Raw genomic sequence first — 14,341 nt, 5'->3', positions numbered from 1 at the left:
AGGTCGAGCCAGTGAAGCGTCCAACATGAGGATGGAAAAAGCTGGAAAAGGACTTAATGGTTTTGTCTTCCCACATCTCACAATGTGCCAGTCTGAATGCAATTTAGTGTCCTCTGGCGGCAGCCTCCATTACTATGTCGATGTGAGTGATTTTAAGTGAAAGCATTTACATTTCTCTGCACACACTATGCACGAATGATGATTTCATGGATCCCGTCGGGCGAGAGAAGTAGAAAACAGGATAACTTGTCCTTTATTTGTCATTCTTTGTTGTAGTTGGTTGTGTTCTACCAGGAAGATGGGGATGAGGATGCGCCTGCTTCTGCCACCGGACACAGCTGTAAGTGACCTTCACTACCAGAGGCCCCAGGATGGAGACAAAATGCCACAAAACAACCAATTGCAAAAATTAACCTGGCAGACACAAACGCATAAGGAGATGATCAGAGTGGTGACCATCATGCTGATGATGCAGCTGTAAGACACAACATTTGTCTGTTGTTTTTGCTTTAGCTATTAGCTTGTCAATATCCAGTAATGTCTCACGGATTGAGTTTAACTACAGTACATTTTGACCGCTAGATTTACACGTTACATTGAGTTAGAAGGCCGAGCTTTGATGGAACAGATAGCCAGTCAGTACTGTAATAGAAAAATATTATACTCTCTTACTTAATTTAATAATATCATTGTGTGATTCTTATTTGGTCATGTTTATCTATATTTACTACTTTAACTTATTTTCTAAGCTTGAACAATTCCTTATTAAGAAGATGTGTTGCAGTGTTGTTAGTTACACTCCATGTGCACCAACAGTATGACCTTCAACTCGGTTGAACTGAGAACATCCTGATATGGCCTCCCTAACTGCCTAAACTTCCAGAATGCTCCTTTCATTATTGCCAAGACTTACGCCTCCCTTTCTCCTCTCTCTGTGTTTAAATATGCAACCCAAACAATATTCTCAATTATTTCATTATGCAGACTGTATGCTCTCTGTATGACTGACTGAACTTTCTTGCAAGAAATAAAATGGTGAATGGTTTGATTCTTTATCCACATTTGATAAACCACAAGTACAAATATATAAAAACGTAGCCTATGGTAAATGGAATGTACTTATATAGCGCTTTATCCAATCTTCAAAGCGCTTTACATACTACATGTCGTTCACCCATTCACACCCATTCATACAGAGCAGTGTATGTTACTCTAGGACCTAACATGCATACACATTCACACACCGTTGGCCATGCCATCGGGAGCAACTCAGGGTTAAGTATCTTGCCCAAGGATACATCGACATGTTGACTGCATGGGCTGGGATCGAAATTTCTCATAGAAACCTTTAATGAATTAAATGATTAACAATCTTGAGGACAATATGCCAAGGGCATTTGTTGTCAAACTTTATTGTCCACGCTGAGAAAAACAATGGATATTTTTTGCAGTTCCACTTTCTGGAGTGCCAATGGTTTTTTCACTGGAAAATAAATACTGCAAGAAAAAATGCAAGAGACTATCTAAAAATAAATCTTTATTGAAAGGAAACAGAAATGACAAAATAAAGGTCTGTTTGGAGATTACATGTATTAGACATGTGTGTGTTTGTTGTGTGTGTCATTTGAGAAGGTGTTAGCAGGGTATAGTCGGCTCAGAGTTTGTAACACTGTTATCAATGTTATGTTGCTACAGTCTGTGTCTTTTTCTAACAAAGACTGTTAACCTGTAAATTGAGGTTACATTTTATGTGAAAGCTAACGTAATTAGATAGGGCAGGGCTCTTGAATAACGTTTTTTTATTTTAGAATTGTTTCTGTCACACGAATATCAAATTGGTCGGTGACGCAGAGATCAAGGAACAAACGTGACAGCGGCACAGCGACACCACACACGGAGCAGTCTGCTTTATCCACCAATACCAGTCCAGAACCAACAGCAGAATGACCCGCTCCGCTCTGAATCAGGCCCTGTCGCTGCGGCTCACAGACACACGAGGCATTTGTGTTTTTTGAAAAACACTCGTTATCGTCATGTCAGGCCCCCTCCCTTAAAATAATGAGTGACAGGCTGATAGTAACCTGATAGAACCTTTATTATTCACTTAATCACTGATTGAGATATGATGAAGCTAACTTCATCTCATACATTCATGGGATTTATGTAACAGTAAGACAGAGAATGTACGTGTGCACCCACATGCACTATTTTTGTTTTTATAATAATGTTGTAAATACTCCTGTTGTCTGCTGTGTTCAGACTTAAGTCATGTGTGTGATGCCTCATTCAAGACATTCAGTGTCCTTTTTTTAACAGAAGGACGTGGCTAGAAGATGCAGCTAGACTGCAGAAGTATTAGTTTTTTGTTTTTGAGGATGGAACAATTTCACACACACTCACACAGATATAGGGAGGCTAGACCTATACAATTGATTAATTATGGTTTATAATTTAATGTCAAGAGTCGAAGAAGAAGAAGAAAAAGATGGCTGAACTGTTCAGTGTCAATCCTGTGGAGATGGAGATTATAAATCTCCAAAATAATGTTCAGCTTAAGTCTCAGCAACACTCACAACATTTCTGGAGCCTTGTAGACCCAGAGAACTATAAGAACATCACCAAGCAGCACTGAACACGTCTGCTTTATTTGGTTCTGTTCTACAGACCTTTGTGAAGCAGCTTTTTCTGGCATGAATGAAATCTAAATACAGAACAAGACTGACTGAAGAACATTTAAATGACTCTATTAGAGTGAACCTGTATGGTGGATTCCATGCAGCGCCATTCATCTCACTAACTGTGAAAAGAGTGAATGGACTTATTTTATGTGCCATAAGATGCTTGTAAGGTGGTGATTAAGGACATGTATGTGAATCTTCAGTGATGTACTTACTATGTGGGCCATAATAATATGTAAGAACTTTTTGTTTTCTTCGACCTTGATGTGAAGTTAAGATTTTTGATAAGCTTTAGGTATTGCAATTTCACACGTGTACAAAAGTATAGCTTAATTCAACTGATGAGGGCTATGTGAATACATGTAAGCGATGAGATGCAAATAGCTCTTAGCCACTTTAATTTTTTCAAAGTAACGCTCAGATGAAGAAAGATTGGAGACCCCTGGATTAGTGTGTTAGCATGTATTATTAATGCCATAACTTTCCAGTGACTTTTCTAGCATTGTTATTTTGTTTTGTTCCTTTAACTGGCTTTAGGTTACACACACTCTATTGTCTGTCATCAGTTTTAGGTGTCACCCTCCGATGCTGTTGTCTTGTGTGTTTGCCTCTACAGTAAGCATGTGTGTATCTGAGGAGAGAAGAAGGGAAAATAAATGGAATGTTTGTGCTAGAAAGAGAAACTAAGCACGCGTGACAGGATTTGGCAAGAGATCACACTGCAGAAAATGGGAACACATTTTCTAGCATGCATGTTGGTTTACTTGTTCACATTTGCCTACTCACTCTGAACTAAGCATATTTAATGTCTGCTCCTGTCACCTCACATTTAATTGGTGGATGAAAGCATGGAGAAAGACCAAAAGCACAAGACCTTTTCAGGATTATGTGAAGACTTCAGAGCATTAGAAAAGATTACTGCATTGTAACATTTATTTGGCAACGTCTTGTATGATGATTGAGTACACTATGTATGACTCACATCTGAATTGGACCACAAACTTTCTGAAGGTCATCTCCATAATTGAAAATATGATCATTATTATTATTATTATTATTATACTATAGCACATTTGACTGGGGAATCATTTTCTAATTAATAACAAACATATTATACATTAAAGCCAAGTGTTAGGCTGAGTTACATTGTTTTTTGTTTGTATTGGTAAAAAAGTGTCTCTACACGGATAAATAGGCTTTAGTACTGCAGGGGTCCCGCAGCACTAAAGCTCTGGCTCATTCTCCCCTCAGGTGGTGCCGCTGCCTGTGGTGGCAGAGAAGTGAGGGCCATGACCACAGCCTTTCAGTTGGTGCTACCCCAACAGGATAGATGAGGATTGAGATAAAAGGGCACCCCCAGCCCCTGTCTGCCTCCACTGCTGTTTGCAGGTGCTACTGTTTGTGGGGCACCAACAGTAACACCCAGGTGATCAGGCTGAGAGAGAGCACATCAAACAGAGGAGAGACAGGGCCTCCATCTGCCACAGCTGTTCATTGTTGAGCATTATTATTTCTTTACTCTATAGATCAAAATGCAATCCTAATTTGTATTGTGTAACCTTGCTCCTCTGGATATCTGGCATATAAACTGACCTAACACAATGGATACAATGCAACAACTACAAAGACAATTCTAAACAAAATAATAAAGCTGTAGTAGAGTTGCACATCAACATCACAAAACTGATGCTTTAAAAAGACACACATCAAAACCTTTTAAAGTTGTTATTTTTCTGGCAGTACAGCATGATTAGTTACAATGAGCATCATTTCCATGATGGGCTAAAACTGTTGTAGTATTCTAGTAAATAGCGAACATGCAACATTTCCTACCACTGAGAAACAGTCGGCCTTGGCTTGTCGCAATTACCATCCTGGTCTAACAAGCAACACGGCCATTTAGCCAGTTAAGCAGGATGTACTGCCAAGCAGACAGCAGCTGGAGAGTACGCAGCGGAAATTGTACAGGCAACATTTGGCATTCCCAGGACATTGACAACAAAATATATTTTAGCTTAGCCAAAGGGGTTATTGATGAGGACCTTGAGAATATTCAGGAAAAGTTATGTTGTTGATGAAATAGAGAAAATAAAGGACAGCTGAGGACAGAAGAGGCAGCTGTAAGTTACCTGGCTTGCGTTATTTCAGGTCTCAACACAGGGTAATTTGTCCAGATGGAAACCATAGTGACAGATGATTCACTTTGCTTCATCTTCTCACGGTGTCATGTGCCTAATCCCATCCAAGATCCTTTGTTGATGTCTAGCACAGACAAACAAGAGCAAATGCTGAACAGTGCCATGGTGGAAAGGATTAGGCTCATTTACTTTAGCAAAAAATAGCAAAACCACAGGAAAAATATCCATTACAGGTAAAAGTTTTACAGAAATGCACGTATAAGCAAAGTTCAGTTAGATTTACTTAACATTACTAAAATACAATATGGGTTTAAATAAGGTATTGCACCTTAATTACGCTGTTTGCGTATATTTAATGTTATCTTCAGCTCTTTCATATATACCTACTGAATTAGTTACATTTACATTTGTGTCAATTCTAGCTTCATAACTGACCTCCTGCTAGATAACAACAATAAAACAATATCACATATTGATTGTTTCATACTTGAGGTTTTGACTAAAGGAAGTCCGATGTTTCAGTTAATTTAGCCTGATGTGAACATTCAAAAATACCTACAGACTAATATCAGTTGCGGCGCATAGAAAACCCATGTTAAGGAAGCAGCGTTTTTCTTCATTGGATAACTCACAGTGCCTCATGCTTTAAGGTCCTGGCTTACTCTGTTTAAAGTACAGCCTTGAGCTTCAGCTTACGCTGGTAAACACACTTCCAAAATGCTGCAGTCCCACTTGTCCTCCCGTAAGCCACAAATATTTTATAGCTGATGATCATGATTTTAATAGTTCCCAAGATAATGTGTCAGAAGTAAAACGATGACAGAGATCACAAGAATCATCCTGTGGGACTTGTCTGGTGCCAAATGAAAGAACAGATTTGTTTTGTGCAGCAAAGAGAGACAGACTACCGCAAGGTACAAACAGTATATTGGAGCGCACAGTCAAAGCATGTCATTTGTAATACTCCTGCTGAGAAAGTTTGCTTCTGGCCTATTTAAGATAGGGATAAAAAATTGGTGCCATTAATATTTTATTATTGTACCCTTGCCCAATATGTCTCCATGAACTGCTTGCACCTCGGGTATAATCAGTAAAGGTAGTGGGGATTTGTTTCTCTCTGGCAGGGAGGTATATTTATCCTCCTGTGGGTGTCACTGTTACCACATGTGAGGCACTGAGCATCATCCAATGGTCCCACTGCACGAATGAGTTATGGTGGCGGCTGCACAGAGACCACCATATTTCTGCAACACTGAGCACACATTCAGACACATGGCGTAAACACACATACACGCTTCCCTATACATACATGTCTGAGATGCCCACTGCAGGTAGAAAGGGAAAGAGCAGAGTGCTTTCCACTCGATGTTTGAGCGTGTTTAGGAGAGCTTTGGCTTTGTTTTGCTCCTAAGACAGAGGCAGACAACCAAACAATCAGTCCAAAATAGTACATTAAGGAGCCATTGTTAGTGAGCTTTGCATTATGGACCGTTTTTGGCTTGTCATGTTACTCAAAATGGTATAAATGCTCTGTGGTGGCTGAGATTCGAACATAGAGGATTTTGGGAATATTTGTTTTTTGTCTCCACCTACTCTCCTTTAAAACACATCACATATTTTAGAGCTGTGAATGATGCTGGAACTTAATGACATATGTAAGAACCTATGATCATTTGGAATGTGTCTTTATAAGAATACACAGAGAGAGAAAGAGAAATGTTTGGATCTCTAGGAGTAATATTTTTTGGAGTTACCCTCTCCGTCCCTGTGTGGCAGACGGTCACCTTGCCAATACTCAGGACGGCACCACCTGTCAGGGTTTGCCTTGGGCCCCAGACAGAGCCCTCTGTGGTGGAGGGTGGATTTTGCGGCGGATCAGGGGGATTTACGGGGACAAACAGACTGCTGCTGTATACTTCCATGAATGCTGCCGAAAAGTCAATTTGGTTGTACTGCTCCTCATCTCTGCTTTACCTGCATGAATCCTGCCGAGGACAGGGACAGTCAGGGAAAGCAACAGACGAAGGGTATTTCAAGTTCAAGCCTGTAGTGATTCTATTCAGCACTTCAAGGTGGTACAACATATCCGTTCTTTTGCTCTTGGCAGATGACTTAGCTATGGAAAGATAATGATGATTATGGTTTTCTTTGTATGCAGTTGATTATGTGATGAACTTGACCTTTGCATACGCGGCATACGATTTGGTCTTTAACGTGGGATCAAAAAGAATTAGATGGTTGTCGTTGCAATGACATGTGACACAACCTTTTGTTGACCTTGTGCAGTCATGCAGGACTCTTTTTCAGAATCACTACACTTGATATCAGGGATGTGAGGCAAAGGCACAATCACTATAAACAGCTGCCTTTTCCTCTTGCAGAATGAATCCTCGACTAAAAGGTGACGTAAAAGTTACAGTCTCAGTCTGGCTATATTGCAGAACAGTGGTTATAATATAATAATAATACACTTTATTTATATATGTCATGCAAGATGCAGCCCAAAGTGCTTTACAGAGAAATACAGGATACATAAAAATAACAATGAGTGAAAATAAAGAGTCAGGAACATAATTAAGAACAAGTTATAGAAAAACAAAGAAAAGAACAAGAAAGAGTTAGATCACAAAACAATAAAACATGGTAGTATAAGTGTAATGACATTAAAAAGACAATGACAAAGCTCACCTGCTCATGTTTAGCAGGTATAATATTTTAGCTTATCCTGTAAACATTATCAAACCAGCACTAATTTTGAAAGACAGCTGAGGTATATGGGAATGTTAGTTGTTTTTATTTCTCATATACCTGATGTTGGGCGATGGAAAAGACTGAAAATAACTGCCAGACCAGCATTGCCATCAACACAGCCACTATGCTAATAATCTTCAAAACTGTATTTTTAGATTTACAAAAAGTAGTTCTCCCTTGGATTAAAAAGTCAGTATAGCAATAGAATATAAAAGCAACTGATGAGTCATTGGAAAGCAGCGCAGCGGAACCGAGCGCAGATGAAACCTTGCAATAGATTTTCAAGCTCCTTATGTAACCAGGCTTGGGGAGAAACGGATTACATGTATGACGTAATCAGGATACAAAATAAAGGTAAATGTTTTCCCTTACAGTTACATAAAAAAAAGACGTGATGAGATTACTATTACATTTTTGTTAAATGAGCATATTCTGTTTGTAAAATAGGAGCACATGTAATGTCTTCTTTGTGAACTCTACTGTTCTGCAGGCTAATCTTTTAAGTGTGAATCAGTACGCCGATACTGCCTGATTTTGATTTATAGTTTTCACTCTCTGGTTCATTTCCTTTTTTTCTTTCTAATTCAGTAGATGGAACTATATGTTCCTAAAATAGTGTGTGTGTGAGCTTAACTGTATGCATTGAGTTAACACTGTGCATTTTCCCTTTTAAAATAAAGTATGTGGTAGTGTGTTCTTTGTTGGTGTATAGGCTACTGCTTGGAAATGCTTAATCAAAGGAAGGTTTTTCTAAAGAAGTCATTACTAGATATCTTGGTTTCTTATTTTCTAACCTTACAGTACATTGTTCTAATATCAATACACCAAAGTATTGATATGTATTATCTCTTGTCTTTGTTTGCATTTCATTTGATATTGAGGCAATCTGAAAGTAATCAGGTTACATTACTTTTATATCTTGATACTCCGATTAGAATAACGAATTTTCTTTTACAGGTGACTCATATTTGTACAAAATTACTTTTTTTGAAGTAACCCTCCCAACCCTATGAAGCAAATGCAATTATGTTGTTGTTGATATTACAATGATTTCTGAATTTCGATTCTTAGGTGTGACGCTGGATGAAAACCTGACATGGAAATCATACATAGCACATGTTAAAATGAAAGTGTCTAGGAATATTTCTGTTCTAAACAAGGCAAAGTATTTGCTAGATTACAAGGCATTGAGGATGTTGTACTGTTCACTCATTTTGCCATTTTTCATTTATTGTATAGAAGTGTGAGGCAACACGTACATGAGCAACATAAAGCCATTGTCAATATTACAGAAAAGGGCAGTACGAATAATTCATAAAGCTGACTCAAGAGAACACACCAACAGACTGTTTTTTAAGTCAGGACTCTTGAAACTCAAAGACATAGCTGAGCTGCAGACATTATGAGTAATGCACATGGCAAAAAGCAGAATGTTACCAGCATATTTACAACCGTTGTTTGTTTTTGGATCAGACAAGGAAGACCACAGAAGGACATTTAATTGTAAGCATCCATATGCAAGGACTACTCTTAAACGTGTATTTCGGTGGTTGGTGTACAATTGTGGAATTCTCAACAAAAGGATCTAAAGAATTGTATATGTATTTTTCAGTTAAAGAAGTTGTATAAATTAAGAAAGATCGGACTATATGAAGCCGAATGTGAATAAGTCTATGTACTCTGGTCCTTCATGTGTTTGATGTCTTTGATGTGATGTCTCCTCTGTATTTGCGGGTCCCATTGCCATTGTTATTGTTGTTATTGTTATTATTATTATCATCATGCTTCGCTTAACACCTTCTTCTCCAGTAGGACTCAGATGAGGGTGTTGCACTTGTCTTTTCCTTATACATGTGATGTTTTGGTGTTTTGTTTCTTTCCGTTAACCGTCAAGTGGGAAATAAGTATTTTTTTGTGTGTTTCTCTTAGTATCCTAAGATACTGTTATGTTTGGCTGTGAACAAATAAATAAATATATATATTATTATGAAGGGCAGACCATCTATTTGTATTTATTTTTGTTTTTTTTAGAAAGGGGCAGGTCACATACGATTGTATTCTTCTCCCTGCTCCTTTTCGCTCAATGGTGTTTTGGTTGTCATGTTTTGTGGTAATTATTGTACATTTGGTTGTGCGTACCATGAGCGGGACAAATGCAAATGAAATGAAATGATCAATACTGTTGATCAGGCAATGTCATATTTGAAATTTGCACTGATTCTTTCTTTCCATTTGTGTAGTTAGTGAAGAAAAACACACTGATTGAGGTGTGTGAAATTGCTTTTGTGTGTACTTCTTTTAGTGTTTGTTAGTGTTAGTGCAAAGCAAAATGAACAAACCTGAAAAAAGGGGTGTGGGGGGGGGATTGTTACATTCTCACAGTATCCAGTAACTATCCCTGTTGCGACTGTGCCATTGTGAAATAACCGCCACATAGAAACCCAGATTGAATGTTAGAGGAAAATGGGTGAGAGCAGGTAATATACTGAGGTAATGAAATGGACAGCTCCCATCACAGAATTGAATTAGGCTCACAATACAACTTCTACCTCCTTACTACCTCCCTCTCAGCACAACACAGAAAACAGAACCATAGTCACATACGATAGACTTTACAAAGACAGACTTAGGGTTAATTCACTTAAAAAAATAAAGGTAAATGGATGGGTGTCTCTGCTGGTGATCATTTGATAATCATTTTGTGGACAAAACCATTTCAGCTTGATGTGCTCCTCTGCAGTTTCTCAGACATATGTTTAATTACCCACCACTTCGGCTATTCCCACGACTCTCAGTCATTTAAATGGTCATTTAGGGGGAGATTAAACGACTCATTGCAACTGCAGATGACATTGCTATACGGCATCCAGTAAAATGCTGCAGTACAAAAAAACATAGTTGCTTAAAAAATTCAGCAAATCAGCATTGTCTCCTCCATGCCAGGGAGTTTGTCTAATGTGACACTGCTGTATGTATGTCACATGTTTTCTCTCACAAGTTGAGGGTTTCTTATCAGCCTCAATCTCTGACCTTTCTCCCTGAAGGCTCTCTGCAGGCTCAGGACAATCAACACTTATTTCTGTCGGTGCAAAATGAGGAGCAAGGGGAACTTTGACATGATGCCGAGGCTCCTCTGAGTTCACTCATCCCTGTTTTCCCTGTGAGGCCACATGCAGGCAGAGTGCAAGGCACAACAGAGGGAGATATATTATGTGTTTGGAGGTCAATTATTCCTCCTTTTTTAATAACCATCTGGTGTCTGGGTATCTCAAACTTACAATATTTATGAAGCCTGTATCTGCTGCAGACAGGATATAAAATGCAATAAATGTTACTTTATTTCCTCTGCACTAATTAGGCCTCGAATCATGACTATCAGCGTGACCCTGCCGAATGAGACTTCTAGGCCTTGCCAGCGTGCTAAGGACAAAAGGAAATTGTGAAATGCATGATTCCTTGCATAATGGGCCCACTCACAAGCCCTCTTCAGCACACAGCTTCCTGGTGGCCTACAGAAAAAAAGAAAAAGAAAAGCAATTTTGTGTTTGGTTTACGGTTGGAGTCTAAGGGCTGAGCGATATGTATCACCAGAGAAACATTTTGTGCTTTGAAACCTCATAGTGGCTGTAGCAGACAGGAAATGAGACAAGGTTTTTCATTTCCCTGTTTCCCCTTTGCCACCAGGCCCCGATTACATCTACCTACTATTCACGTTGCAAAAGGAAGACGGCAGTTGTGTAATCAGGAATGTAATCTACATGATGAATTTCATATTCATGGTAAATGGTAGAAAGCCACAGGTCAACAGCACGGGGAAAATAAGAGCAGCTGAGATAATTGATTTCACTTTATGGACCGTCTTGGAACTGGCGAGATGTGAGAAGGATGGAGTGATCAACACGTCAGTAAGCTGTGAAGATACAAACTGAATGATGGATAGATGTCATCGCAAAAGTAACAAGCAAAGCTGTCTGATTTTTATCACCTTATTATGTTGTTGCAGCTGGCGGAGGGGCAACATCGCACATTTCTCGCAGTCATTTCCCACTTTCTCTCCTTGCACCTTCTGTTTCTTTTTCTTTAATCAATGCATGTATTTTCTCTATCTATCACTCTTCATTTTTTTCATACAAGCAGTTTTTATAAGGGGGGTTGCCCTTTAGATATAAAGCCTGCGTCTGTCATTTGCTGTGCAGTTATTTCATATTTCCTCCTCCTCTTTGTTCCTTATTTTTCGCCTGCTTTTACTTCAACTCACTCTTTATATCTGCATAATTTCTCTCCCAAGACACCTCCCATATGCCCTCTCCCATTTGTCTCTCTGATTAATATAAAACCTACTCCCACTTGCCCCACTATTTCACTGGAAATCTAAAACAATTGGTGGCTATTTCATTGGCCTTGGCCTTCACGGATGCTTGGGGAATTGAGGAGGGCAAACAAAACCATTTGATCTATTCATCCATCCGCATGGAAATCAATAAGTTGTGTCTCTAAGACACACCTCCACCATCCAGGCTCACTTTTGTCTTACCAAAGGAACCTCCTGAGTCAGCTGAACAAGTGCAGAGTGGACACAGCCAGGGGCGTCGAGTCCCACTGCTGCAATAAACACCGCCATTTGCACAGCACAATATTCAAATGATATGATAGCCCATTCAAAGATTTAAGACTATTCCTTGGTAACTCCCCTGTCTTCGAAATGCTGCTGTGAAACAAGATTAGAACGATGTGTGTGCGGAGGAGGAACTTGGTGATAGACTGGCAGCTGTGAAGTTTTACCGGGCTTATTTAGGCAAACAGTAGCAGGTGTGTAGCTAAAACACACCGCATGCTTTTGTTCTCCTTCAAACAAGCTTCGTGGCTTTACCCCAGGCTTTATTGGCTGCTTGTTAACCTTTAACATGGTAATGGAAAGGTTACTCTGCTCATTGTTTTTATCCCCTCTGATTAATAAGTATACTCTCCTGTATGTTTATTGGCAGAGGACAAGCAGGTGCACTTACTGTACATGCAATCTGCTTTTGCTATAAACTGTCAGAAGGAGGTGACTGTCATCTCGTCATAGAATAACATGCTGTATTACTGCCCAGCAATATATTTGGTGGATGACATTTTACTATGCAACAGCATAATAACGTAGTATTATTGGCAGTGGTCTACTGGTCCCCTGAGATGTGGTAATGCTATGAGATGGATGGGTAACTCACTAAGGACAAAGTAGGTATATCTTTTCAAGATAGGTGATCAAATTGACAGAAAAGGAGGTGGATATACTAGGTATACAGTAGCTGTGCATACCCTCCACTACATCACTGATTAAAGGGTCATTTAGATTAAGGTTTTTGAAGATCAAAGTAAAGCTTTTGGCTGCTGAAGAGACAGATATTTTCTTCAGTTGGTGGTGACCAAAACAGAGCTAAACGCGTACACAAAGAATCATTTAAACATAGGTATACATTATGGAACAGTGGGAAAAAGGTTAGCTGCTTGAAAGGCTGTGAGGTAAATTAATCACTCAAAATGTTGTTTGCAGTATTTAAAGTATTTAAAGTCTATTATTCTCTGTAGTCTAAGAGGTTTGTCACTACTCAAGGCTGTGTTCAGACTTGAAACTAAACCAGTCCTGAGTCATTCACTTATCTCTGAATAAAGTTTTCAACAAAAATACTCTGAAGTTGTTCCTTATAGTTAGCTGCTGCAGGGGAATTGGAATGTCCCATTAAACTTTTTCCCAGATTGCACATCCCCCTTAAAAATACAGTAAATGTGCCCCCATTAGCTGGGCAGAGGTGACATTAACAAGACCATATTTTATATTTCTATCCTAATTTATGTTGCTGCTTCGGGACAACTGACGTGACAGTCACCATTTGGCTGTGGCGTGAAGCATAAAGGGCGTAAAAAAAGCAGAACATTGGCATCAGGGCACATACTGCAGGAAGAGAGGGACACAAAGTGAAATGCTGATTGAAAAGAGGAGAAAATCAATCAAGCAAGTCTGTCTGATTGACAGCTTGCCAAGGTGTTTTCTGTGGAGGTGTCAAGAAGAGCACAATTGCTCTCCCCCATCCTCCCTCTCTCTTTCTGTTTCCCTCTCACTCTCTTCCTGTCTCATCCATCACTTGCCTCTTCACCCATCATCATACTGTCGTCTCCTCCTAAATGTCTCACCAAACTCCCCCAATATCTCTCCCACTTTTCGCTACATTGTTCCTCCTCTTCAGCTATCCCTCGCACACTCTCTCATTTTCTCTTCCGGTCGCTTACTCATTTTTATTGCAGGGATGCATTCATTGCCAAACATTTAAAGCTGCAGCTCCTTTAATCTTGTTGTTCTGTAACCTTCTGAGGAAAAGAAAGAGCTGCTCCACTTTTGTTACCTTTAAACAACTACACCAATCCATCCTTTAAACACAAGCTCTCTCATGACTCAACTCCAGTGAAGCCTCTGGTTTGTGTTATTTGTTTTCATTATACTCTAAGATACATTACAGTGGCAGAATGGACAAAAACGGAGTGGAGGGAAAAATGCGACCGCTGCAGCTGCACGTGTCCCAGCACCCGGAACAGCACCAAGAGGACATGAAGCATGCAGGATAGCTGAAATACGCAGGGCATGGTAATGAAAATGTCAACACATAAATGAAATAATTCTGTCAACAATGATGAAACAAGTGTGAGCATCTTTTTCTCTTACAATTTTGCCTCATTCATCTTCAAAAGGGCAAAGTGTTCCTTCTCAATCATTTCTAACATGTTGCTTCTAACTTT

This window comes from Pseudochaenichthys georgianus, chromosome 6 (genome assembly GCF_902827115.2).
Source record: "Pseudochaenichthys georgianus chromosome 6, fPseGeo1.2, whole genome shotgun sequence".
NCBI lineage: Eukaryota > Metazoa > Chordata > Actinopteri > Perciformes > Channichthyidae > Pseudochaenichthys > Pseudochaenichthys georgianus.
The sequence above is the reverse complement of the archived record's forward strand: the minus strand, read 5'-3'. Positions refer to the sequence as shown.